This window comes from Acinonyx jubatus, chromosome D1 (assembly GCF_027475565.1).
Source record: "Acinonyx jubatus isolate Ajub_Pintada_27869175 chromosome D1, VMU_Ajub_asm_v1.0, whole genome shotgun sequence".
Lineage (NCBI taxonomy): Eukaryota > Metazoa > Chordata > Mammalia > Carnivora > Felidae > Acinonyx > Acinonyx jubatus.
Genome location: NC_069390.1, coordinates 2,421,469 through 2,449,309, shown reverse-complemented (window position 1 = coordinate 2,449,309; position 27,841 = coordinate 2,421,469). Strand labels below are relative to the sequence as shown.

Here is a 27,841-nt window from a genome sequence, read left to right as displayed (position 1 = left end):
GGCCCTGGCTCAGCAAGTAAGCCAATTTGAGCTGAGCTGTCTGTGGCCTGCCTGTGGCTTTGGAGGTTGGGGGCCCCCCCAAGGGACCCAATTCATCTGCCTGGCTGTGCATTTGCGTCACCTGGGGTGCTTGTAAAACTCCATCCCCCTCCCACCAATTACCCAGGAGCCCCTGGGAATGGGGGTTGGCGGGGGAGGCCCTCTCCTACTCTGCACCTCAGGGTCCTGGGCGGGCTCCTAGGTGTTGGGGAGGGGCTTTATGGAAGGAGGTGGGGACTCCAGAGCCCCGACTTGGAAACCAGGTTGGAAATAAGAGGGGCCGAGTGACCCCAGCGCGGCTGTCTGGGGAGCCACCCGCAGAGAGCAGATTCATATCTTCGTGATTGGCGTGGACAAAACCTCCCTGTCCAGAACCCGAAGAGCAAAATTCCCCAGGACCAAGGACCTCAGAATCCCCTCCTTCTCACAGGCTGGACCGTGAGCCCCGCCAAGCCCCCAGTCCCCTCAAGAGCCTGACAACCCACACAGATGGGGCTCCAAGGGGACTCGGGGGAGGTGAGTGAGCCAGGGGATATCCGGGAGGGCTTCCAGGAGGAAGCGAGGCCAGAGCCCAGAGCTGAGGGAGGGGTGGGCTCACGAGTAAAGCGGCCCAGCCTGGGAGCAGCGCGTCCCTGCGGAGGGAGGATGCCAGGCACACGCCAGGCTGAAGGACGTGCCTTTCCGTCGTTCTGTTGTTTCCCCCTTCACATTCTTGGCCCACGTGCAGTCAAGCCCTGGCGTCAGCTCCCGCATTCACACCCCTTGGCTTTGTTCGAGAAGCCGCGGGTTCCCAGACGGCCCGCGGGGACGGCTCCCCGCCTCGCTCAGAGCCATCCCTCTGCACAGCCCTTCCGACGAAGCCAGGCCGGGGAGTGGGCACCGGATTTGCCGCCCACGGCCCACGTTTTGAGCCCCTGATGGAGCAGACGAGCTAATCTTCTGCGCCACCTGCCTCTCCTCTTATGGAACCATAGCTGCTCCCCAAACCGCATTCCGCGGCCACCGTTTTCCGGACCTCGTGCTCCCATTTATGTTGACGTCAGCCAGACCTCGTGAACACCCGGGATCGGAAGGCTTCGAAACCCGTGGTTCCCTTTCAAACCACGTTTATTTTCGTTAATGAAAACCTTCAAAGAAGAAACTCGCCCTCACCCACACCTGCATCGTGGAATCCGGAGCTGGCACAGCCCGGCTTCCCCAGGCAGCAGTGTCACCCGCGCGGGAGGCTGCCGCCGCCGGCTCGCCCACACACGCATCAAGAGTCAACGGTGCGATCCCCTCCCACCGAGACAGGCTGCAGCCTCCGAATCCTGGAGGGAATGCACTGGAACCTGGTTCTGCCCCTGGCGCCGTTCAAAACGGGGCAGTACTTTTGAGCGTCCCAGCTGGAGCTCAGGTGGGCTTATGCCGGTTACAGTTCATTGGGATCCTCACCTCCTACGATATACACAACATACCTCTGTTAACGTGACCTAAATGTGTGTGTGTGTGTGTGTGTGTGTGTGTGTGTGTGTGTAGCTTCCGTATTGCATGCAGTAACAACTTAATGAGGATCTCCTTCAGACAATATTTGGCTTTATTAAGAGCCCTGGGTAGGTCCTGTAGCGTTAAGGTCAAATGCCCTCCAAGACGCACCCAGAATAGCGTTTTGCCGCCTGTCTGGGCTTCCCTTAGACACAAAATAGGCCATCACGATGGGCTTTTGTGAACATTTGTTTCTTCCACATCTCCCCTGGCTGCAGTGCACCAACCGCACTCTCCGTGGACGCCTGCCTGGGCTCGGGGGGAGCTGCTCAGGGAGCCGCGGGAAGGGCGCTGCTCCTCTGACAGTCACCATCTGTCCTGAGGGGCGTGAGGCGGTATCTCCTTGTGGCCTTGATTTGCATGTCCCTGGGGACTGGCGATGTCCTGCGTCTTCCCATTGCTCATTGGCCATTCATGTGTCTCTTCAAGCCCTTTGCCTGTTTTCAAATCGAATCCCTTGTTGTTGAGTTGTAGATCTTTATGTATGCTGGATACTAATCCCTCCTCCGGTGTGTGCAGAGATTTTCTCCTTCTGTGGGTCCCTTCTCACTCGGCAGGTGGTGTTCTGTGATGCACAAAAGTTTTCAGTCTTAAGTCCAGTTTGTCTACTTTTCCTTCTGTTGCCTGTGCCCTTGGCAACACATCCAAGAAATCGTGCCCAACCCAGGGTCATGAGGCTTTCCCCCCCATGTTTTCCTCTGGGCGTTCTTTCTATAGCTCTTACGTTTAGGGCTTTGATCTATCTTGAGTGAATTTCTGTACATGGTGTGAGGTAGGGTCCAACTTCACTCTCCTGCACGTGCGTGTTGGGTACCCCCAAGACCATTCCTGAAAATCCCCTCATTGGACGGTCTTGGCAGAATCTGGCAGAATCTTGCAGATTGTTCGACCACGTGTGAGGGTTGACCTCTGGGCTCTCATCCGTTTCATCAGTCTGTGCGTCTCTCTTTATGCCACTGCCGCGTTGTTTTGATAACATAGCTTTGTCAGAAGTTTTGAAATCAGGAAGCGTAGATCCTTCAGCTTTGTTCTTCTTATTCAGTATCGTTTTGGCTGTTCAGGGGTCCTCATGATGTCATATGAATTTTTGGATGGATTTTTCCATTTCTGCAAAAAAGTCATTGGGATTTTGCTAGAGATTGCATTGGGTCTGTAGATTGCTTTCAGGAGTATTGAAATCTTTTTTTAATGTTTATTTACTTTTGAGGAGGGGGAGGGGCAGAGAGAGAGAGGGAGGGGGAAAGAGAGAATCCTGAGCAGGCTCCATGCTGTCAGCGTGGAACCTGATGCAGGGCTCGATCTCACGACCCTGGGATCATGATCTGAGCAGAAATCAAGAGTCAGGGGTGCCTTGGTGGCTCAGTCGGTTAAGCGGCCGGCTTTGGCTCAGGTCATGATCTCGCGGTCAGTGAGTTCAAGCCCCGCGTCGGGCTCTGTGCTGACAGCTCAGAGCCTGGAGCCTGTTTCAGATTCTGTGTCTCCCTCTCTCTGACCCTCCCCCATTCATGCTCTGTCTCTGTCTCAAAAATAAATAAATGTTAAAAAAAAAATTAAAAAAAAAAAAGTCAGACGTTCAACCAGCTGAGCCACCCAGGTGCCCCAAGTCGTACTGACATCTTAATGGGCAGTTTCTTTTTGCCCTGGGCCCTTTTCACCTGCTAACCAGGTTTGGGGTCTGAAGGGAGAGAGGTCACTGCGGAAAAGCAGATACACAGCTTGTCAGAGTCTAGTCCCGTGTGGCCTGTCATAGCAGCCGCTGGTCACACTGGCCCAGGCAAACCGATGCCATATTCATTAAGATTCAGTTCCCCGGTCACACGGCCGTATTCTAAGTGCTTGGCAAACCACACGTGGCTGGTGGCCACCAAAGTGGGCCACAGAGCTTACCAGACATTCCCATCATTTCACAAAGTCTGGTGGAATCGTGTCGGTCTAGATTTTTTGTTTTTAAGTTTCCTCCCTTTATTCCAGGAAACGAACAATAAAAAAGACATGAAATCATACTATCACCGAGTCTGAGAATAAACATCAATTGTGACTATGTTCTCTCTTTTAAAGCAGAACTAGGGGGAGGTTTTTGTTTTTTGTTTTTGAAGAGCCCTATCAGTTAAATTGTATCTAAATACACTTCCTTAAGTAGGGGAAGGTTTTTGTTTTTTGTTTTTGAAGAGCCCTATCAGTTAAATTGTATCTAAATGTTACTTTGACACATCCAGACTTAGAAGGGTTAGGAGGGCCAGGCCACCCGGAATCTATCTTTTGTCTCTATCTTTTGTCGAGCATCCCGTGGCTGGGCTATGCTGCTTGCTTGACATTGATTGTGTGTTCTGTCTGGAGCTGGAATCGGAAACTGGGAAAACAGATCGATTTAGGGACCAGAGAGCGGCCACAGGAGAGACATTTGCACTAATTGCAGAGACGTGGGCCGGTGTGCTCTCCCTTTAATATGTCTGATGAGCGAATCCACCAGTCCCTTGGGTCACATGGGGTCGAGCAGGTGAGTGTCCCATTTCAGGTGTCCCTGAGTTAGGGAATTATTGGGCTGAAGCAAGACACTTGATAAAAATACACAGTGGGAAGAAATGGCGTCTGCCAAAGAGAAATTAACGATCAGTTGTCAGTATTTTAAGGCTGAGACTTACGACGGTCACCAACATATATTCCTTTGCCGAGTGTAATCGGCACGCAGTGCTCCTTTTTTGTCTTAGGGGCGCAACATTGCGATGCGGCGTTTTCATACGTTGGGATGCGATCCCCCTGGTAATCCAGGCACCGCCTGTCACCTGACTGGGGCCACTACCTTGTTGACCGTATTCCCCGAGCTGCGCCTTACTTCCTGGTGACTTATTTATTTATCTTACAACTGAAATTTGTGCTTGTTGTTGTTATTGTCTGTTTTGTCTTAACCATATGCACTTCTTTTTGCTTTAAGGTTTATTTTTATTTACTTTGAGAGGTCTAGAGAGCAGGCGGGAGGGGCAGAGAGAGAAGGAGAGACAGAATCCCAAGCAGGCTCCATGCTTTCGGCGCAGAGCCCCACGCGGGGCCGGATCTCACGAGCCGAGCGACGGTGATCTGAGCTGAAATCGAGAGTCGGACGCTCGCCCGACGGAGCCCCCCAGGTGCCCCTAGAAGTCTGTTCTTTGCAGATCCCCTTCTCTTACTTCGCCTGCCCCCCTCCCCTCTGCTCTGGCAAGCACCAGTTTCTTTCCTGTGGTCGGTTCCTGTTTGGCTTTGTGTGTTTGTTTTGTGTTGTTAGGGTCTACGTAGAAGTGAACCATACGGTGTTTTTCTCTGACTTATTTCACTTACTGTAATACCCTCTGGGCCCATCCGTGTTGCTGCGGATGGTAGGATTTCCTTTTTTATGGCTGAGTAATATTCCTGTGTGTGTGTGTGTGTGTGTGTGTGTGTGTGCGCGCGCACACGTGCGTGTGTGTGTATAACATCTTCTTTATCCGTTCATCCATCGGACAATTAGGTCGTTTCCATATCTTGGCTATTGTAAATAATGCTGCAATAAACAGGGTTGCAGATAGCTTTTCAAATTAGCGTTTTCTTTCTTCCTTTCTTTCTCTCTCCCTTACTTTCTTTCTTTCTCTTCCTTTCTTCCTTTCTTTCTCTCTCTCCCTTTCTTCCTTTCTTTCTTTCTCTCTCCCTTTCTTTCTTTCTCTCTCCCTGTTTCTTTCTTTCTCTCTCCCTTTCTTTCTTTCTCTCTCTTTTTCTTTCTTTCTTCCTTTCTTTCTTTCTCTCTCCCTTTCTTTCTTTCTCTCTCCCTTTCTTTCTTTCTTTCTTTCTTCCTCTTTCTTTCTTTCTTTCTCTCTCCCTTTCTTTCTTTCTCTCTCCCTGTTTTTTTTCTCTCTCCCTTTCTTTCTTCCTTTCTTTCTCTCTTTCTTTCTTTTTCTTTCTTTCTTTTTTCCTTTCTTTCTCTCCCTTTCTTTCTTTCTTTCTTTCTCTCTTTCTTTCTTTCTTTCTCTCTCCCTTTCTTTCTTTCTCTCTTTCTTTTTCTTTTCAGATAAATACCCGAAAGTGAAATTACTGGTCACACGTTAGTTCTATCTTGTTAAGTTTCTGAGGAACCTCCATGCTGTTGTCACAGTGGCCGTGCTAACTTGTATCCCCCCCAACAGCACACGAAGGTTCCTTTTCCTCCACATCCTCGTCGCCAGCACCTGTTGTTGTCCGTGTTTTTGCTTGTGGCCACTCTGACAGGTGCGAGGCATTTCCTTGGTGAGGGGTGTCGGGCGTCCTTTCCCACGCCGGCAGCCATCTGTGTGTCTTTGGAGAAACGTCCGTTCCTGTCCTCTGCCCATTTTTAAATCAGGTTACTTTTTCTTCTTGATAGTAAGCGGTAGGTGTTCTTTATATAGTTTGGATACTAACCCCTGTCGGACGTCCGATTTGCAAACATCTTCTTGCAAGCAGGGGGTTGCCTTACCGTTTGATTGGTGGTTTCCCTCGCGGAGCAGAAACTTCCGTTGGCTGTGATCCCGCCTGTTAGTTTTAGTGTCCGCTGCTCTTGCCTGGGGAGACTGGCCTGAAAACGTCGCCAAGACCGTCATCAGAGGAGCTGGTGCCTGCGCTCTCTCCCGGCCTCACACTTAGGTCTGTCACCCGCTTGGCCCGGCCTGTGCGTGACCTAAGGTAGGGGTCCAGCTCCATTCCTTGTGTGTGGCTGTCGTCCTGGGCCTGGCTAAGTGGCTAGAGGCCCACGGTCGAAATATAAACGTCCCCAATCTGCACGGGCTGAGGCTCTTCCCACAAAATAGGGCCTCAAATAAGAATCAAGGCAATTATGGTCAGTTGTTGGGAGGGAGAGTTACAACTCTGCCAGACGGAGGGTGTGGACTTCAAGGAAATGGTTTTCGTTAGGAAGCAGGAAGGAAGGAGAGGGAGTGGGGGCCGCTGGTTGTGCCCACGAGAGGCCTCCTCTGGAGTCTATCTGTCCCCCAAGGGGATACAGGAGCTGCGGGCCAGCCAGGCCCTGCCCGCCCCCCGGTTGCCCCCCCACTGCACACGCCCACTCTGGGAATGGTGCCAGGCCCCCAGCCGGGAGCTGCGTCTGGGAGGACTGCCCCACGCTCGCGGCCAAACGCCCCTGGAGAGGACCAGGCAGAGGACCCTCAGGCCTGCAGTGACGGACGCGTCTCCTCTCTCAGCCCGGACGAGGCTGGGGTCATTCCCCGGCCGGGCACGCTCCCGGTTCTAGGGACACTTCCAGAGGCTCTGAGGCATGGACGTTCACGTGTGTCCAGCCTGCCCTCCGCAGCCCGCGGTATCTGTGGCTGCCTTGTCCTGCGCCGGCCCCACGGGGCTGTCACACCAGCCTTGGCGGATGACCAACCTCCATCGTCCCCTGCCCCCTGGCCACGTTCTGGGAGCCACACCTTTGAGGGCTTGGGTCCCCCGGCCTGGGCCTGGCAATAGGACCCTGGGCCTGGCAGCATCTCTGGGAAGGTCTGGAGCTGGTCCTGCACGCGGGGCCCTCTCCGGAGCCCTCACAGGGCCTGGTGTGTGCGGGCAAGCTGAGCCCGTCCTACTCACTCCTTTTTGATGTTTCACATTGTTGCTTACCACTTACGTATATACACTTTTCCATCGTTCCCCCGACACGCTTTTGTCAAGTGGGATCACATTCTGTAAAGTTCGCCCTTTTCAGGGGGTAGCGGTTTGAGCTTTGCACACGTCTGCCGTAGTGTAAAGACAGTTCTGACAGCCCCCAGGAACCTCCAGGTGTCTCCTCGCGGTCGGTGCACCCCCACCCCCAGCCCCCGGCAAGACCGATGTGGCTCCGGTCCCTACACCTCACCTTTTCCAGAACGCCACGCGCATCATGCCGCACGTAGGCCTTTCCATCCACTTGCGGGGCGTTGGGACTCATCCGTGTTGTCGGGCCCGTCTGCACTCTGTTCCTTTGACTAGCTCTCCGCTGAATGGACGTACCACAGTTTGCTTATCCCCTCCTGTGAAGAACACTGGGTTGCTTCAGTCTTGGGCCATTATGAATCGAGCCTCGTGTGGGTGTAGGTTTTTACTGAAATACCCAGACGTGGGATGGGCAGGCCCCATGGTCAGTGTGCTTTTCCTAGGAAAAATCGCCAAACTGTCATCCCAGGCGGCGGCACCATTTTGCACATACACACACACTTCGCCGCCCCTGTGAGCAACGTGTGAGGGCTCTGCTGCTGCACAGCCGGGCCAGCACTGGGGTTCCTTGCCTGCGTGGTGGGGGTTCCAGCCACTCTAACGGGCACGTAGCAGCATCTCATGGTGGCTTCCGTCTGTAACACCCTCGTGAGCAAAGCCTTCCCGTAGCCTTATTCGCCACAGGTACGCCTTCTTTGGTAAGAAGGTTGCTCAGATCTTTTCCCCCTTTTTATTGGGTTGCTTTTATTTTCTTAGTGAGTTCTGACAATTCCTTATGTATTCCGAATACTGGTCCTTTATCACATACGTGTTCTGCGAACATGTTCTCTTAGCCTGTGGCTTGTCCTCTTAATGTCGTTAAAGTTTTCTTTTAATGTTTATTTAATTTTGAGAGAGAAACAGAGACAGAGCGCAAGCAGGGAGGGGCAGACAGACAGAGGGAAACACAGACTCTGAAGCAGGCTCCAGGCTCCGAGCTGTCAGCACAGAGCCCCCACGTGGGGCTTGAACTCATGAACCATGAGATCATGACCTGAGTGGAAGTCGGACGCTCAACCGACTGAGCCGCCCAGGCGCCTCTTGTCTTTTTACTCTCTTAACAGTGTCTTGGAAAGAGGAGAAGTTTTGAACTTTGATGAGGTGCTGAAGTCCGATGTATCATCTTATGCTGGTACAGATTGTGCTTTTGGTATTGTAGCTGAGGAACCACGGCCCAACAAAGTCACAAAGAGTTTCTCCTGTGTTTTTCCTTTGAGTTTTGTGCTTTTATGTCTCCGGGTCTAGGATAGATGCTGAGTTGACTTTTGGTTAAGGTGAAAGGTGTGGACCATGGCTTATGTGTGTTTATTTTTGCACGTGGCTGTCCACTTGTTTCAATACTGTTGCCGAAAAGATTCTCCTTTCTCTGCCGAATTGCCTTTGTATCTTTGTCAGAAGTCAATTGACATATATGTGTGGGTCTGTTTCTGCCCCATTGACCTCTGTGTCTGTTCTTCTCCCAATACTGCAATCTTGATTTCTTTGCCTTTAGCGTAAGTCTTAAAGTCAAGCGGTGTGAGTTTTCCAATTTTATTACATTTTTTCAGAACAGCTTTGGATATTCCAGTTACTTTCATTTTCCGTGTAAATTTTAGATTCAGCTTTCACTTTCTATACCAAAAGATCCTACCAGAATTTGGACTGAGATTGCATTGAATCTATCGATCAGTTTGGGGGCAAATTAACATTCAACAGTATTAAGTGTTCCAGTTCACGAGCATGGTATGTCTCTCCATTTATTTCTTATTCAGTGTTTTTTTTTTCCCATCAGTGTTTTGTATTTTCAGCAAACAGACTTTTTGCATATTTTGTTAGATTACATTTATTTTTTTTTTATTTATTTATCTTTGACAGAGACAGAGTGTGAGCATGAGCTGGGGAGGGGCAGAGACAGAGGGGGACACGGAATCCGAAGCAGGCTCCAGGCTCCGAGCTGTCAGCACAGAGCCCGACGCGGGGCTCGAACTCACGAACCGCGAGATCACGACCTGGGCCGAAGTCGGACGCTCAACCGACTGAGCCACCCGGGAGCCCCTGTTAGATTACATTTAAATGTGTCAGGTACTTTGGTACAGCAAGGGTAGTGGAGACTTGACGATAATGGTGGTGGGGGGATGATGGTGGTGACGGCAGTGATGGTGACGATGACGGAGGTGACAATGGCGATGGTGTCGATGATGATGATGATAATAGCAGGAGAGGAGTGGGTGGGAGTGGCCAAGCCTAGATCCACATCGTCCTGACTCCAAAGCCCAAGGTCATTCCAGCCATACTGAAATCTTTATAATCCACCTTCCAGCCTCATTGTTATCAGTGGCTTTCAAACCTTTTAATCTCAGGATCCTTTCCCTTTTAAGGAAAAGTAACGGGACCACAAAGAACATTTGCTTCTACAGATTAGTTCGTCAATGTTTACTCCAATTAAAAAATATATTTAATGGTTCATTTAAAAATAACAGTGACAAGCCCATTATAGTAACATAAATAATGCGCTATTTATCTTCTTAAATAGCGCATTATTCACGAAGACTGTATTTCCCAAAATAAAAGTATTTAGTGGAGAGAGTGGAATTGTTTTGCATGGTTTTGAGAGTCTTTCTAATGTCTGGCTCAACGGAAGCCAGCTGGATTCTCACACCTGGTTCCGCGTTCAATCCGTTGCGACCTCGCATGGCTGCAGCCTCTGGAATATTCCCCGTAAGCGGCAAGAGGACACAGGCGAGAGAGGCGAGTAGCCTCCTGGAAGCGAAGCGAGTGTTGTCATGCTTTGGACGGCTGGAACGGTCTCAGCGGCCCCAGGAGGGCTCCAAGTTCACGCTTTGAGAACTGCCACCCTAGATCCTCCGAAGCGAGTGTAGACATTGTCAGCGGCGGGGCGTCCCGGTGTTCCTGCAGGGACACCAAAAGCGGCCCCGAGCGACCCGTGCTCCGCGGCTGCCCTGCCACGTGACCCGCGTGACCTTCCCTCCCCGCGTTCTCCGTCACCTGTGCGTGCTGTTGCCGGGCTTCTCGTCTGCCTCCTGGTTCACGAGTGCTGCCTGCCGACCGAAGCCAGCCCCGCGAGAGAGTGGCGGGTGAGGCCGTGCCCTGGCCAGGGGAGCAGCGTTGGAGACGGCCACCAGGCCCGGCGCTGGGAGTCTGCAGAGCTGCCCTCCCGGGGACAGTGTCCGCATCCCGAGACGAAGCACCTCCGTCAGGCACCCAGCGGCCGCTGTGGCCGCAGATCTTGCCTGGGAACCTTTTCTTTTAGCGCTCACTGTCCGTGTGTCCCGAGGCAGCAGCCCCGGGCCCTCCCCGACAGAGAAGAGACCATTTGCCAGATTTCTCATGGTTCTCCCAAGGGCAGGCTCTAGAAAGCCGGCTCTCAGCCCCTAAGTGGGCTTGCCAAATCCCTTTTGGCCAGCTCGTGATGACAAGACCGGGAGCGCAGGCCCCAGGGAAGGCTCAGCCTTCAGTGCTCCAGGAAAAGCCCTCGCTGCCTACTCCCTCCTGTCTGGAACCAGGTAGGGAGGGCAGGGGATAGGCGTCCAGCCTGGATCTGCTTTGGTCAATGCCTTCCAGGACCCTGGGGCTGTGTCCTCAAATGGAGACTCACACAAAAGCATTTATTTAGAGAGGAAGAGAGAGGAGAGCACACAGAGGAGGGCAGAGCGAGAGAGAGAGAGAGAGAGAGAGAGAGAGAGAGAATCTCAGGCAGGCTCCAGGCTCAGTGTGGAGCCTGATGCGGGGCTCCATCCCACGACCCTGGGATCGTGACCTGAGCCGAAATCAAGAGTCGGACGCTCACCCGACTGAGCCACCCAGAGGCCCATCGGAACAAAAGCATTTAGAAAGGAAAAGAAGGTCCCGAGCCAAGGACTGGCTCGCCAATACAAGCACTGCGGGTATTCGACGGGCAAACGCAAGACGCCTAAGGTTACCTGCTGTCGTGGGGTGACGTGTGTCCCCCAGGAAGACAGGTCCACGCCCAAACCCCCAGGGCCTGACACTGTGACCTGATTTGGACATAAGGTCTTTGCGGGTGTAATGAAGTCAAGGGTTTCCTGCTGAAATCATTCTGGATGATCTTGGTGGACCCTCAATCCAACGACTGTGTCCTTATGCGAGAAAGGAGAGGGAGATTCGGGACAGCGACACAGGAGGGCGGAAGGTCGGGGGCCGACGGAGGGACGCATCCACAGGCCAAGGAGCGCCGAGGATGGCCAGCGCCTTCTCCAGCTGAATCCGGCTTCCGGATGCTGCTCTCGCCCGGAGGAGAGGTCAGCAGCAGGCAGAAATGTTCCGGCCCAGCTCCAGGAGGGCCCTGCAGGAGCCCGAGGCCGGGGGCGAGCCAGCTGGCCCCGCTCCTCCAGGCGCTGCCGACCCTCAGGGTGCTTCGGGGCGACCCCGCGAGACTCCCCAGGCGCGTCACCCCACCTCTCAGCCGTGCCCACCGTGGTCCTGCCCCCTTCTCGGTGCTCAGTGCTCTGGAGGGTGCCGCAGGCGCTGAGCCCACGCAGGAGGGCCAGACGCAGAGTCTGGACATTCATGGGGGGATGTTGCCCTATAAATAGCACCTTCTTGTTCCTCCAGGTGTCGCCGAGAGTCGGGAAATGCCACGTCTCTATACCGGCAGGTGTGGGTCTCCATCAGGGGCTTAGGCGTGTCTTTCGGGAGGATGGGTACGCGTGTAACCCAGCGACGGGCAGAGGCAGGGGAGCAGGGGACACGTGCGAGCGCCACCCAGGCAGCAGGCCTGCTCAGGACCCCCCAGCACAGCGGCAGCTCCTCCCCCTCCGGCATTCTGCAGGCCGATTCCGGGGCTGGACTTCACCAGTTCCCCGGAGAGAACGAGACAACGGAAAAGGGCCCCTGCTCTGCGCCCCCCACCTGGCTTGGTGGCTCAGCTCGTGGAGGAAGAGGGCCACATCAGGGGACAAGGAACGTCTCTGCTCCACCCCAGGCCCCACCTCCCCTCTCCACTCTGGGAACTGAGCCGCTGAGCCGCAGAGCCACACGGGCCCCTCCCCGTCCTGCCCAGTCCAGAGAAGGAGAGGGAGAGCCCGCCTCCTGCACTGGGGAAGAGCTCCAGCAGCCGGCAGGGCCGGCCCGACATGTAGCCCCGCCTCAGTCCTTCCGGGCTGCCTGGCCCCCAGCTGATGGCCTCACCTCACTGCTATGGTGACCCCCACCTACAGGGAGCCGGGGTGCAGTGGGTCACACGTGGAAAGTGGGGACACAGTGCCAGGCCCATGGTGAGGCATTGATAAGCACCACAAGTGTTTTTCTGATCAGCTATTGTGTTGTGGAAGCGTGTGGGCTTTGAACTTCTGTTCGGAATGTGGCGAGGGGGTCAGGCTCACCTGCCCTGGCCAACCCCCCAGGTTGCCCCGCTGCTGCCCAGGGCAACGGGATCTGGGCCCAGCTAGGAGTAGGGGATCCCAGCTAACTCCAGCGGCACCCTTACTACCTGGGCCTCAGTCTTTTCCCCTGAGAAATGGGAAGCAATCATTACTGCAGCCTGAGCTAGCTTGGAAAGATTAGGGACGGAGGCGGCTTGTCATGCCTCTGGTCCAGCTCTCTCCTCCCCCGTGGACCACGGCCCACCAGTGCCTGGCCCTGCAGAGGCCGGAGCCCCCGGCAGCCCACCCCTGCAGGCACCCTCTCTGAAACAGGCCCGGGTATGTTCCATCCTGTCCTGGCTACTCCAGCCCTTGCCAGGGGGACAGCCAGGTACAAGAGAAAGGGCAGGGGCTTGTGAGGGGTGCTCTCTGGGCCTGCTTCTCCTTTAACTGGGCAACAGGGTGGAGGGGTTCGGAGCACACGGCTGGGAGTGAATCCTCGCCCACTGTGAGAGCTTTCTTCCCGGCTCTGTGCCTCAGTTTCCCCATCTGTAAAACAGAGCCGGTCACGATAACGCCTGCCTCCTAAGGCGTTTGGGTGGTTTAACCGACTCAGTGTGTCCAGAGCCCCTCAGCACGGAATGTGGGATAGGGTGTGGGTACATCAACAGGAGGTCTGGGGGAGCTGGGCGATCCCCAAGGACCGGGCCACCGCTGGGAACTAAGGACTGACCCCAACAGTCAAAAGTGTATTCTACAGCAGGGTTTCTGGAAACAGATGGTTCCAGGCTTGGGATGCAGTCCTGTGTGGCGATGGGTTTTTAGCTGTATCCCCGGCCTCTACCCACTAGATTGTCGGGGGCACCCCTTCCAGGGCCGACACCCTGGGATGTCCCCAGACATCACCAGCGTCGCCTCAAGAGGAGAGGCCACGTCGCCCCCGGCTGAGGTTGCAGCCGCCTTAGCTTTCAATTACATTCCACTCACTCAAGAGTCAAGGCCACATTTGCAAAGGAGCCTTTAAAACTCTTGCTTCTCACAGGCAGGTCTGGCGGAATTATCACGAGTTGGAAGTTAGTAAGAAGCCCGTGGCCGTTGTTCAGGGACAGTGCGAGCCGTTCCTTCCCCCTGGGTCCGCCTTAGAAGTCTGCTCCCCCTCTGGGGACTCTGGGCCTCGCGGAGCTGGGGAGGAGGGAGGGCCACTCTCGTCCCCACTTCTAGGTGAGGACAGCAAGGCACGGGGGTGCCCGGACTTGCTCGGGCCCCAGCAGCTCTAGGCGGCTGTCCTCTGTGCTCCGCTCATCGCCCAGCCTCCTCACAGTTGTGTTTCCTGCACTGAGCACGGTGCCCCGACCCTGCCTCTATCTGACAGGCAGGTGCGCTGAGGCCCAGAGGAACAGGTCACCTGCCAGGAGCTGGGCGGCATCCCCTTTCATCGGGCCGACTCCCCAGAACCAGGCGAGAAGCTGGAAGGGGGGCCCCCCTGGAAGAGTCTAGTCCCAGCCGTGCAGCTGGACGGGGCACCTGACACCTAGGTGCCGGGGCCGGTAGCGTGTCCCCCTCCTCCCTTCCCATGTGGCCGTCTGGCCATCCATCCCAGTGAGTGCATCAGGTCAGGCTCCACCCTCTGACCCACCCGCCTCTGTCACCTTGGAGGGGGGCTTCCCCCCTCCCCATCCCTATTCTTGGCCGGGTGTCCCTTTGACCTTCACCCTCAGCAGTGTCATTTTGTGAAATCAAGCTGGCTTCCAATAGCCAGCATCATCAGTGACTGGAAACTTTCCCTACTTTGGCCCCTGGGACCTCCGCCCCCCGGGGCCAACAGCTTTGTTTTCTTCCTCAGTCCCCTGTAGATTGGCCCAGCAGCAAGCAATTTGCCAGGCTCCTGGCCACCACACCCCGGCTTTGCGCAGAGGCTTCCAAGAGTCGTCCTGGCCGGGGTGGTCTCTGTCCTCCCTGCATTGCGCACTGAGCAGACCCTCTCCTGGAGACGGGGGTCCACTATGGCCCTGAGCATCTTGTCTGAGCAGTTCTGCGTGGGAAGGCCTTGCAAGGTGACTCTGGGGGTAGGAGCAGGCAGGCTAGCCCTGGGGGTGAGGGTGGGGGTGGAGGGAGCCCAGAGCAGGCCCAGGCATCACACACCCCAGCCCGTGGCCCCTCTGAGCGCCATCAGTCGCTGGTGCTTCTGCGCCCCAGGGGAACCACTGCCTGGTCTAACAGTGGGCAGAGTGCTCAGGCTGGAAGGGATTTGGTCCGGGCCACCCACCTGCCGGCTGGCGGCAGAGGGAAGGTAGGCATTCTTGCAGGGGACCCCCCCCCAGTGCCTTCTACAGTCCCTGGGGCTGAAAGGGGCCCCTGTGGGCAGGCAAGTATCCCAGGCTTGTCTCCTGGTGGCCTGGCTGCATCCCCCTGACCTTCAGGCTTAGGGGCCGCCCTTGAGGCACTCTTGGCCCAACATAAAATGAAAAGGTGGAAACACATGTGTGGGCCAGCAGCTTTAGATTGGGAAGGAGGCTAGGGGAGGAGGCTGGCAGGGGGGCGGCGGGGGGTGGGGTGGGGGAGCAGCCTGGGGTAGGAGGCTGGGGCTCCGCTGAGGGTCAGCCTCTTCCCTTGGAAGGGAACAGGTAGAGAGTTTCTGCTTGGAAAAGGTCTGTGCCCTCACGTGTCCTACCTGGTCTGGGGATGCCTGAAAGGGGCCCGGTTCGGCTAGTCCGGGTCTCTGGGGGATAGTTACTATGGGAAGGCCCTGGGCGGTTCAAGACCAAGGTTCTAGAGCGCCTCAGTCTGGGGGACCAGGGCTGGGGAGACCCTGGGGCCAGCAAGGAGCTCAGAGCACTTTAGAGCCTCACTCCTCAGCTCCCAGCTGGGGTTGTTCAGCAGGTCTTTTCTATGCAAAGGGGCTTTGGGGTCTAATAGGGTCTCTGGGAGCAGGAGGGATGTGGGGGGACACACAGAAGGAAATCTGCAGGAGCCGGGGCTTCCTAGCAGGAGTCCTGAGGTGCATTAGAAACACGGGGTGTGGGTGGGGGGCGGGTCAGAGCAGACATGTAGCACAAGGACAAAGGGCTCCGGTTTCTGGGGTTCCCCCTAGGTTCCAGGAGTGTCTGTGACTGGGACAAAAATGATGACCATTTCTTGGGCTCAGGATGAGAGAGGGGGTACCCCGACTCCCCTAGGGTGGTCTGGAGGCCCGCATGCACTCTCCTGTCTCTGGCAGAGCCCTCCCAGGCTGCCCCCCACTCACCACCATCAACCCTGCCCGGGGCGGCCTGGCCGGTGGCCGCACCCCGGACCTGCCCGGCCAGGGAGAGGGGGGCCGAGAAAGGCTGGGGTCCCTGCGCCCCGCTCCAGCGCGGCCCTCCCGCCCCTCCCCCTTACCCGCTCCTCCTCCCCCCTGCTGCCCCCTCCCTTCTCCTCCCCGCTCCTCCCTTGCTCCTTCCTCCCGCTCCCTCCCTCCTCCCCGCCCCCTCCCCTCCCGGCTCCCTCCTCCCTCCTCCCTCCGCCGCCGCTCCCTCCCCGGGCTCCGCGGTTGGATCAGTCCTCTGGCATTTCCTGCAGCCGGGCCGCGCCGCCAGCTGAGCCCCGCGCGCCCGGCCCCGCCGGCTCCGAGTCGCGGCACGGTAGGGGCGCGGCGGGCGGGGAGGGCGCGGGAGGCGTCCGGGAGGGCCCGGGGAGGGGCCCGGGGCGCCCCGCGGGCCGGCCGCCGGGGTCCGGGGAGCCCTGCGCCGGGAGGCCCGCGGGGCCCGGGCACCGGGACGCAGCCCCGCGGGGAGCCCCGGCCCGGCGCGCGGAGGGGGAGCGCGGGGCGGCGGGGGGCAGGTCCCGGGCGCGCGCAGGCCGGGCCGCGGGTGGGGCCCGGGCGTGGGGAGCGGCGCGCGCGGCCCGAGTCCCGCCCGGCGGGGCCCCAGGGAGCGGGGACGCGGGAGTGCGGGGAGGGGGGGGCGGCCTGCGCGCCCCCCACGCAGCCGGCCCTGGTGGGGGGGAGGGGTCTGGGCGCGGGGGGAGGGGGTGTGCCGCGGCGGGCCGGGTCTGGATCCGGCCGCCGGCCTCGCAGGGGCGGGATGGTTCCGAGGGCGGCCGTGGGTGGGCCGCGAGGGAGGGAGGACCCCTGCCTCACCCACCAGCCCCAGCCACCGTCTCTAGGCCACCGGCCCCGGGAGACAGAGCGTCAGGAAGTGTTGGGGCGGGGGGGGGGGGAGGGACACGAGTCTAGGAGGGTCCTGTGCACCTGAGGATTCTTGGGAGGGTGGGACGCGGTGTCGGGGGGGGGGGGGGGGGGGGCTGCCGGCAGCCCCTGGAGGGCCGCTCTCCAACTGGGCTCCTCCCGGCCCCGCCAGGGCCCCCTCCCCCGCTGGGCTGGGCCGTCTGCTGTCAGAAGCCAGCTGGAGTTAGGATTTCGAGTGTCTGGGGGTGTGGACAGGGCCCTCCAGGGGCGAGGTGGCTTCTCTGCCCCCACACATCCTTGAGCTGAGCCAGGCCTGGCCTTGCTGGAGCAGCTGGTTGGATTTCTGCTCTTTTGCCGTCCAGGGTTTGACTAACTTGCTGCTCTGTCTACGCTAGAAATAATTTATATGTCTGCCTGAGCCCCTTCCAAATGCCTTTTACAGGCGCACGTCTGTGATTGTCCCCAGGGTACAGCCCCCAGGCCAGGGGCAGGCCCAGGGCGTCACAGCTAGGGACGCGGACACAGCCTTTGGGTTGGACGTGTGTGTCCTTGGACCTGTGTGCGCCGTAGGGAACCAGGTCCCAGTCAGCAAAAACCCTGCGCTGGGCAGTCGCAGGCTGAGTGGTCTCTTGGCTGCATTTTTGCCCCAATTCCTTGGCTCCTTGAACTTGACAGGCTCTGCGAGCAGCAGGCAGTTCGGGGGCGCCTGCCGGCGGCTCCCCTTCAGGCTCCAAGCTCCAGATCTGCAGATTCTATTGTGTGCTGGCTCAGCACGCGTGTGTGGGGCAGGGCCCGGGTGCCAGGGAGGTGGACGCCGAGGGTGTCTGTCTGTCTGGGGTGTCCTGCCGGGCTGTGTTCAGAGAAGGTGACGGAACAGATGGACCGGGCGAGGACCCTCTGACCTTCTGTGCAGATGTGGAAGCCTGGGCGGTCCATCCCGGAGGCCAAGTGGCACCTCCTTCCTGGGCCGGGCCTGGCGGGGGCGGGGAGGGGGTGGGGGTGGGGTTCGGAGTGGGGCCACGAATCGAACCTGTCGTCTTCGAAGGTCTGCTGCTGGCTCTTTACAGAAGGCCGAACGCAGCCCTCCCCGCTGAGGGTGGGTTTTATTTACTATGCTGAGAGCGTCCAGGATCAATGTCTCTCCTGAAATCTCTCCTCCCGGAAGCTTCCCGAGCTGGGAGAGTAACCCGACAGGCTGCGCTCCGGGAGGGGAGAACCCCCTCCTCCTCCCCGTGACAAGCTGGCGGTTTGAAGACTGTTATGTGTCTTCCTCGGCAGCTGTGTTTTGGGGACTTGTGCTTTCTGCTGATTCTGTGGCTGAGCTGGTTGTGAGTGTGCCAGCACACGTACACGCGACCCAAGGTGACAGCAGCGTGCCCCGCCCCTTTCCCGGCTGTCGTTCAGGCGACAGGTGTGCGGCCGGCCCTGCGAAGCGGTGCGGAACCGGCTCACAGGCGAATGGGGGAGGCCCGGACCCCGGGGTGGGGCCGCAGGGGGCCGAGCGCAGGGGCGCACCGTGCCTGGCAGAGGACCCTGGCGTCCTGACTCGAAGGAACCGGGTATGGCCCTGGGTGCCGGCTCTGCCCCATAACCGACGGCGCCTCCAGGCCAGGGAAACAGAACCTAACAGCCGAAGGATGAGCTGTGTGAGGGTCCCAAGCCAGCCTGGACAGGCTGCTCACCTGGGGAGCCGTCCGGGCGGACCATGGAACTTCTGCAGGGGGCGGTAGTGACGGGTGAATACGAGGAACTTGCACGTGGGAGCGTCTGGTTCTCTTAGCACGGGGGTCCTTCCACACCAGGGCCCCGGCGTGCAGCGTGTGCAGGCGGGCGTGAATTTGGCTGATGCTGGCCTGGCGTCTGTGAGCGGGCACCAGCAGTGTGCTCAGGACCTGCCCGACTGAAAACGCGGACCGGGGCTGGGGACAGGGGCACGACGATGGGTCCAGCCTGGAGTTCTTTGTCCGGCGAGGTGGCTGAGGAATCATCTTTCCGGCACCAGGAGAGTCGGGGGCCCAAGATGTGGGGCAGCCTGAAAGAGCTTCAGGGAGGGAGTTGCAGAGCCTGAAGTCGCAGAGAGGGGTGCACGATGACCCCAGGAAGGGCCCCAGAGCCGTCCGGCCGGGCCCCCCGGGAGGCCCAGGGCCACCGGAGACCTGCCAGCATTATCTAGGCCATCGAGCCAGGGAGAGACGGTCCCCACCGCTCGGGACCTGAGCTGGCCGGCTGGCTCTAGGGGATCCAGGGTACGCGGCGGGCCTTTGTCGCACGTCTCAAAGCCAGGGCTTGGTGTAGCCTACCTGATGTCCACTCTTCTGTCCAGGCCCGGCCCTGGCTGTCCTCCAGCAGCCGCTGGACCACACCAGCCACCCAGCAGGCTCCATTCCTGCCCTTCTGGTCCTTCTCCGGCCAGCAGCCAGCATGAGCTTTAAAAATATAGACCACATCACATAGCTTCCCCATTAGAGTGCCCCGTCATTCACGCTGATCTCCCAATAATTCCAGACTCCTTCCTGAGCCGCACAAGGTCCCGTCCACCTCTGTCAGGTCTCCCCCGCCGGCGTCCAGCCCCAGGCCCAGCCTCCGTCCCTGCGGGGCCTTTGAATTCCCCGTGCCCTCTGCCCAGGATGCTGATTCAGACCTCAACTCGGGTGTTGCTTCTCCTGGAGACCCTCTGTCCCCGAGGACAGTGCCCGTGGCTGGGGGGCCGTTACTTGTTCCTTAGCAGCCCTGATCCGTGTCTCAGCGATCTCCATTCCGCGTTGGTTTCATTGAATGACTGGCTGTGGAGAGAGCAGGTGGGCCAGAGCCGGGCCCACGGCGGGCACTATTAGCACGGGAGGTCATTGTTCGTTTGTTGGCTGAATGCGTGCTCGGGGCCTGGCACGTAGTGGGTGCTCTGGTCACGGGAAGCCCTACGATCGTCGTTGCCTGGGGGAGCCAGTGTCTGGATGCGATGCCCTCCTCCCACACTGTCCCGAATCTCCCAGATCTCCTGTCCCTGTCCCCTGGCTTCACCGGATGTGCTCATATTCAAAAGGCCCAGCTTCCCGCCTTCCCCAGGGTGACTGTCATTCCTGAATTGTAAATAGAGAGCGCACGGGGCTTACCTGGGAGGAACGCCTAATGTTTTGTTTGGCAAGCGAGGTGGCCTGGCCTGCCTCAGCCCCTCTGACCCTGGCTGGGACGAAGGGCTCAAGGGGAAGATGAGGCCCCCATGGCTGATCGGTGCCCGCCCAGTGACATGGATGTGCACAAGGCTTAAGGAGGGGATCTGGGAATACCCCGTCCCACAGGCTAAGGCCAGGGGAGTCTGGAAACCAGGCGTAGGCCACGCTCTGCTGTGGAGACAGGCAAGTCCCCAGGAGGCAAAGGGAGGAGGGGGAGCAGGGCCTCCTGGTCCTCTGCCCAGGCGTAGGCCACGCTCTGCTGTGGAGACAGGCAAGTCCCCAGGAGGCAAAGGGAGGAGGGGGAGCAGGGCCTCCTGGTCCTCTGCCGGCCAGCAGGCAGGGTGGAACTTTTGTCCCTCACCCACAGCCACATTGGGAAGAGCCTCTTCCACGAAGGGCAGGCCATCCAGGCCGAGGGGAGGGGGCCCCTGTGGTGGCATCATCCTGCTGCCTGCTGGGGTAAATAGGCACCAGGAGGGTCGCTTAAAGGGCCAGCTGCTGCTGGGGAGGAACGGTGGGCCGGTGTCCTGCCCACCTATTGGGGCGAATATGACAGAGGGCCCTTCAGAGGGCCTGCGGTGACCCATCAGCTTCCCTGGGCCACCACGGCCCCAGGGGACCACGAGCGGCCCAACAGGAAGGCCATTCTAGGACAGACTCCACCCCACTCGTCAGGAAGGCCCCCAAACCCAGAGCCCGCACGCAGACCTGAAGTCCCCCTGCTCTGGGACGTGAACTGTTGCCAGGGGCCCGTGCTGCTTACGGGGTGTCGGTGGGGTGTGGCTTTCTGTGCCTTGGCTGCTTTGTCACGCCTGGGACTGGGTTTCGGGTTCTTCTCATTTGCCACCAGTGCTCGGCCACCCTGGAGGCGGGGAGGCCTTCAGGATGCCCCTACCGGCACGGCCCTGCCCTGGGCGTAGGCTGTGGGCTCCTCACCCCAAACCTGGGAGGCAGGGGGTGCCCTGTTTCCACCTCTCCGCAGTGCGCCCCGGAACAGAGCCCTCTCGTGGTCTCTGGGGTAGCACTGGGGTAGCAGCATAGCCCTGTCCTTCCTGGGATCCCTGTCCCCGGGCTGCTGGGGCCCGGCTGAGCAGGGAGGTGAGTCAACAACAGGAGATCCTGACCCGGGCCCCCGGCGCCTGGCACAGACCTGGGGCTTTGGGTCGGGGAGAGGCCTGGCTGGGACTGAGGGGTGGGTGGTGTTAGGGCTCAGTCCGGATTTGGAGGCCTGGCCAAGGAAGATCTGGCTCAGGGATTCCTGACAGCAATCTGTTTACCTCCTAAAACTGCCTTTCCCCGCTTGTAAGCACGGGCCACGGCAGTCCTGCGAGAAGTCGGGAGAGGGGCTGCTATGCCCCTTGGGTAAGCGTCCGCCTCCAGTTGGTGGCTCTGGCCCAGCTCCTTGTGGGTCAGGAACCAGACGTCCGTGTTGACCCGAGGCCAGCTGCACAGAAGGGCCTCGGGGGTCCTGGGGCCTGGCATTAAAGCCCAAAGCTGGGCCATAGGTGTCGTGCGGTGGAGGGGGTAGGACCTGTTGCCTGTACCTCTCTGCCTTAGCATATGCTGTTCCCTGCCTGGAAAGCTCTTGAATACAGCAGACGGGACGTTCGGGGAGGCTCAGCCCTGGCCGGACACCTTCTCTGCGGAGCCTGAAGTCTCCGGGGCGACCATCTGCCCTTTCCCTTCCCATGTGCCTGGTCTTCTGCTACTGGCCGCACTCCCTCCGGTCTGAGCCCCCGACTCCCTCTCACACTTGCTGGGAGAACGTCGTTTGTTCTTTCCCGGCTGCTCCACGAGCCGCTGCTGCTTTTGTTTGTTTGCTTTGGGTGTTTTGTTTTTCCACGCAGAGGCAGGCAGATAGCTGGAGCTCGTGAGGCCGGATGCCCCGGTCTGTAAACACCTCCTGTAGAAAGTGCTCCTGACTTCCTGTGGGGACTCTGTGCAGTGACCCGTCCGACCGCACGGATGCCCAGCGCCCGGTGATTAGAACGGAGGCTCGGCGGTCGGCAAACTGGCCAGGAGTCCCTGCCCGATTCTGACGCTTCACCAGGCCGGGCGCCCACCCTGGGCGAGCCCCTTAAGCTCCAGGCCTCGGTTTTCCCATCTGTGAAATGGGCCATCACGGCAGCCAGAGCGGGGGTTGAAAGTGCAGAGTCGGCCCTGGGCCTGGGTTAGGCGCGGCTGGGAACAGGGAGGGACTGTCTCCTTATCACCAATTAAAACTTTGATGAGTGGTTAATGATTGTGAAATGTTTAAACACCGGAACCACACAAAAGAATACAACCAGTCCTCTGCTCTGTCCTCGAGGCCTCAACATCTGGCTCTGTTTGCTTCAAGTTTAAGGGCTGGGAGCTCCAGTAGAGCACAGGGCCTGGACCGCCCGCCCTGAGCCACGCGGGGCCCTGCTTCCCAGAGGGTTTGTGAGCGGACGTTCCCAGGCGTTTTTGTGTTTTGACTATATATGGATAGACCCACACACAAATGCAGGCGCCTCCAGCCGACGCTCCCCTCGTGCTCTCTCTCGTTCCATCGTGACTTTGGAGTAGCCGAGAACCACATAAACGCACGTACGCAGGCTCCTGAGCCGCCCTGTCACAAGTGATCGGTCCTCGTTCGTGTTCTCTGCTTTTTGTAAAGAACACATCACGCATTTCCCTTCTCCCACCGAGGGACGTTCAGGTCGTTTCCGTCGTCTCCCAGGAGCGTGTTGTGTGTTCGGGGTCTCCTGGGGCACGAGGCAGGAGCCGCCCTGGGGCATTGGCCCGGCTGGATGTGGCCAGGTGGCGGCCAGGCACACCCCAGCACGTGTCGGGGGGAGTCAGCCTGTCCCCTCGAGCAGCTGGGGCAAAGAACACACAGCAGGGGCAGAGCTGAAGTGACAACATTTGGTTAGCGGGGGCTCCTCCCAGGACCCAGGCCCAGGCTGGGGGGAGGGGGCCGCGTCCACTGGGAGGGCAAGGGTCCTGGGCTCCAGAGACGCACTTTCTTAGCAAGTTCACCGACTCTGCTGGCCTTGGGGCCCCACCTGCCACGTCCTGTCCCTGTGGGAAGACCACAGGCTCGCCCATCCCACCGGAGGAACATGCCTCCCCCCTACCTGCCCTTGGCCCAGGGCTGCAGGCCGAATGGCCCCACCGCAGGGGCACATGCTACATAGATGTTTGCCAGGGTCCCCAAGGGGTCCCTCAGTGACCAGCACGTTCTGTTAACGTTCTGTTAACCAGAGATCTATAACATCGTGGCTCCAGTGGATAACACACTATTGTGTCATTGAAATATGCTGAGAGAGGGGCACCCGGGGCGGGGCTCAGTGGGGTAAGCATCTGACTCGTGATCACAACTCAGGTCATGATCCCCCGGTTCATGAGTTCGAGCCCCGCGTCGGGCTGTGCGGTGAGCGTGCAAAGCCTGCTTGGGATTCTCTCTCGCTCCCTCTCTCTCTGCCCCTCCCCCTCTGGTATGCTCATTCTCTCTCAAAATAAATAAACCTAAAAAAAATTAAGAAGTAATATGCTAGGAGAGTAGAACTTAGATGCTTTCACCTCCACAGAAAAGATAAATTTCAAGGTGATAGATGTACTCACTCGAGGCGGGGGGGGGGTCCTTTCACGATGTGTAGGGACATGGGAGCAGCGTGACGTGTGCTTTAAATATCTTACAAATTTCTTTTACACCTCGATAGGCGGGGAACAAAAGTAGCCAGAACCAGAGATGGCCAGGGTCCAGCTGAGGGTTCTGCCCCGAGCCGGTTAGAGCAGAGAGGCCCCCAGGTTGAAACACTCTGGCCGGGAGCCAGAGGTGGGCGCCTCGGGGCACGTGACGGCCACACCCCACACCCCGGTATTGCCGTCCCTCCATGGTGGCCCCTATGGAACCAAACACGGCCCTTCCTTCAGGGTGGGTGCGGACGACGCCCCGGTGGGGGGTGCTGATGCCCACTGAGCGGAGTCCTCAGAGCCCGCAGGCATCTGCCCTCCGGCCCTGCACTCTGGAACACCCGGCGGGGGTGGAGGGGGGGCGTCTTCCCCGGTCCCCTGCCCCTCCCCGTTTCACACCAGGTGGGTGGCTGCTGTGTGGCGTCCTTGGCCAGGCGGTGTGGGGCGTGTGGGGACCTGTACCCACCCTGCAGAGGAGGAAGGGGAGGAGGGGAAGAGCTCAGCGGCCTCGGCCCATGCGGTTAGAGCACCGGGAGCACCCTGTGGGAAGAGCAGGCAATCCTGGGAGCACCTGGGTGGGGTGGACCACGTGAGCTTCGTAAGGGCCCTGCCCAGAACCTCCAGGTCAGCAGCAAAGGGGGAGGGACTTCTTCCGGGTAAAGCGGACATGGGTGCGTCCCTCTTGGTGCATCTGGGTGTCCCTGTCCCTCTTGGTGCGGCCGGGCGGGTCCTTGCCCCCTCGAGACCACCGCCGGCCCCCCCGTGGGGTGCCACCAGCTTCTACTCCCGCCTTCTGCCAGAGGGGCCTCCGGGACTGGCGGTCAGTTTTTAAACTGCGGTTTAAGGAACGACAGGAGGAAGGCACACAGGCCAATGACTGTCTTACCAACCTGGTCGTTGTTTTGAACCGTGTCTGCTCTTCAGTTTATTTTTAAATCTCGAAAGCGCAAGGGACATGCTGTTTGTCTGTGGTGTGCCTGTTCTCCCCGACGTGGCCATTCATCACTTGCCGGGGCTGAGCCTGGAGGGTGACGCCCCGGCCGCCCCGGTCTGCCTGCTGGAGCAGGAGGAACCCCGGACAGTGCGTGGCCCTCGGGGACCCGCTCCTTCGGGCCACACGGGGCTTTCCCTGGCGAGGGCAGCTCACCCCGCTAAGCACCAGACCTTGAAACACATTCAGTGGAAATCTTTCCACAGTGAGTTATACCCACAGGATGCCTTGCAACCTGGGGGATAGGCAAGAAATAATTGAACCCTTTCCCAGCGACATTTCTTGTGGGATCGTTACGATTAATTTTAATAGTGATTCACATTTTTCTGAAGGCTTTGAAATGAGCTGTTTTCTTTAATCCTTTAAACAACCCTACGCAGCAAGTCCTACTCTCATCCCCGTTTTGTTCCGAGACTCGGCGAGGTGCGCGATGCGGCCGGGAGGGGCACCACCTCCCCGCGTGGCCTCCCACCTGCCAACGTGGCCGTGACGGCTTGTCCACGCTACTGAGTGGCCCCAGGCTCCTTTCCTTATGCTTCTTGTTGGAGGGTTCTTGGTTATTTTATCTTCCTCTTTAAAAGGCTTGTTTCTGCTTCTAGTCCACTCTCACCGAGGGAACCAGGTCAGTAAGATTGTTACAAGCGTGTACAGACCCAGCGTGAGCACGTGCCGAGGGAGACCCCGAGCTCGGTCAGTGAGCCGCTCGAGACCCTGAACGGAGGTGTCCTGTGATGTGATGCTTGATTTGGCCGCTCAGAGGCTTTGCTCTTTGTGGGTTCTTCGTTCTGGCCCGGGGTCCAGTGGGGACCCTCACGGAGACTGGCAGCACCCAACGGGCATGCAGCGCTCCCTCGAACCCAGACCTTCAGGGGGTTGCTCTGCTCTGTTCAAGCTCAGGAAAGGCCCCCGGGCTCCTGGGGCTGGGGCTCCGGGGCTCCAGTGCCCTGCTCGTCCAGAGGCTCGGACGCTGGGGGCTTCAGATAAATTGTGAGCCAGGGAGGGGACTGCGGAACAGGCGTAAGAGGCAAATGTTTCCAAGTGGACGGGCCTGGGGCTTGGGTCCTACAGGTGCACCCTGGGCGGTGGTGGGTCTGGTTGGACTGGGAGGGCAGGCGGGGCCCTGAGCGGCGGGACAGCTTGGGTTTCTGGCCTGGGTGACCGCAGAGGGGCGTGTCTAAAAAAGCAACCGTCTGTGTGGCTTCCAGTATTTACATTTTATTTTACGGCAAAGGAGGCCACTCTGGCTGGGACCCCGGGAATGGGAACCCACAGCATCCGAGGCCTGGGCCTGCTTGGCCAAAGGAAGCACAAGGTCCCTGACCGGGGCGGGACTCTGTACTCGGCAGCTTCTGGCATTTTCGGGACACAGCTTCTGGAGTTTTCTGTGGCTTGACTTTGTTTTACTTTAAAACATGGCTCTTTAAATCCACTCACTTATTTTTACGTGCATTTGTATCTAAAAAGAACATTTGAGTTGCTGAATCCTCACCTGCTTGTAATAAATAGCAGGCGAATACAAAACACTGGCCTTGGCCTGGGTCGTGGCTACCCCCACACCCTGCCTCCAGGGCTGCTGTCTACGCCCCAGCCACCTGCCCTTAGACAGAGGTCAGCACCGGAAAGACCAGACCCTCCTCCCTTGCCACAGTCGGGAGGCTGGAAACATCGTTTAAAGAGAGGAGCAGCGTCGTCCCCAAGACCAGCGAGGATCAGAGCCCCCGCCATCACCCAGCATTGTCTGCTCTCGGTCCACGTTTCTGGGACTGTGTGTGGGTGACGTGGCTCTGGAGGCAGAGGGGCCTTCGGTGGCCGATTCCAGGGGCTTCCAGGAGCCGCTGAGTGGGACTGGTGAGTGGGAACGAGAGGCTGCTGCTGGGACACTGGGAGGTGACCTCAGTCGTGGGGCCGCGGTGTTGCCGCGTTGCCTGGCGACCCCTCCCCAGGGGACAGGCTGGCATCTGTGAAGTCTGGGCCAGTTTTCTGCCTGGTCTAGGCTGGGACTGCGTCCTCGGCTGCTGGGGTTGGGAGGGGCCTGTGGGCTGCCCGAGGGGGCGGGGCAGGGGCTGCTTTGGACACGCCCCAGATGGGGAGCCGGAAGGCCCCATGTACTTGAGGGGAGCTGCAGTCCGCCCCGCCCCGTTCTCCCTCCCCCTGCCCTGTCGGGGCGTCTCTCTCCTCTCCCTCCTCCCGAGGGGCCTCAGCCTTGTCCTCCGGGCAGAGGAATGAAGGTCCCACCCGCCTTGGATTCAGGCCCTTCTCGCTCACAGCGTTCACCTTGAACCAAGTGCCGCGTCCCACGGGGGCAGGTGTAACAAGGGACCACACACTGGGCAGGGGGGCTGAAACCAAAGAAATATTCTCTCCTAGTTCTGCAGCCAGAAGTCCAAAATCCAGGTGGGGGCAGGGCCCTCTCCCTCTGGAGGCTCTCAGGATCCTTCTGCCTCGTCCAGCCTCTCCCCTGTCTTTACGTGGCCCCTCCTGCGTCTCTTTGTCCTGTTCTCCTATAGGGACAGAGTCATTGGATCAGGGCCCACCCTCCTCCAGTGTGGCCTCACCTTCATTTGGTCACATCTGCAAAGACCCCCTTTCCACAGATGGCCCTACTCACAGGTCCCGGGGTTAGGATGTGGACGTATCTTTTAGGGGGGGACACCGTTCGACCCCCTGCACCAGGAGAGGGTGGCCACCGTGGGCAGCAACCAGGAGCTCGCTGCAGAGACGAGACAGCTGGGCTCAGCTGACCAGGGTGGTGGCGAGGAGAGGGACGGCATTCTGGAAACACAGAGGTGATGTCGCAGGTACAGACATGTCATGTCCCCAGCGATGCTCAGTGTGGGCCGGGGGCTGCCTTATTTATACATAAGATCCTTGAGGCTTCTGGAGAGGCGAGGGGCCACACAGGTGCCCAGGGCTTAGCTGGGAGTGACGCTGGGTCCCTGCTTCCCCTGACCAGACGTGTGTCCCGCGAGCTTTCACAGCGCCCGCTGGGCACAGGCTGCTGGCCCTGGCATCCAGGCTGCGGGAGACCGTGGCCCTTGGCTTCCTGGCCCCTCACCTGCCCGGAGATAAGAGCCCCTCCCGGCCCACGGTTGAGGCTCTCTGCTGACCCCAGGACCAGAGGAGAGAACCTGGGGGCAGGGCAGCTGCGACTGCAGATGTGTTTACCTGGGGGTCGAAGCACACCTTCAGAAAGAGCCGTCTCAAAAAAGAAAAGGGAGAAAACAGTGCTGTCTCCCGGGGGCCCCGAGAACTACTCCTGGGTGCCCCTCGCCGGTGGGGGCTGTTCCCT

The 27,841-nt window shown here is 58.9% G+C and overlaps 1 protein-coding gene across 1 annotated transcript in view; it reads left to right on the top strand.

The window, feature by feature from the left end:
* The first annotated feature begins 16,042 nt into the window (after positions 1-16,042).
* The window catches only part of OSBPL5 (oxysterol binding protein like 5), a 52,179-nt gene continuing 40,380 nt past the window's right edge, over positions 16,043-27,841 (top strand). Inside the window, exon 1 of the mRNA XM_027045738.2 lies at positions 16,043-16,189. The gene's annotated coding sequence lies outside the window, so the exon portion shown is untranslated. The remainder of the gene's footprint in view (positions 16,190-27,841) is intronic.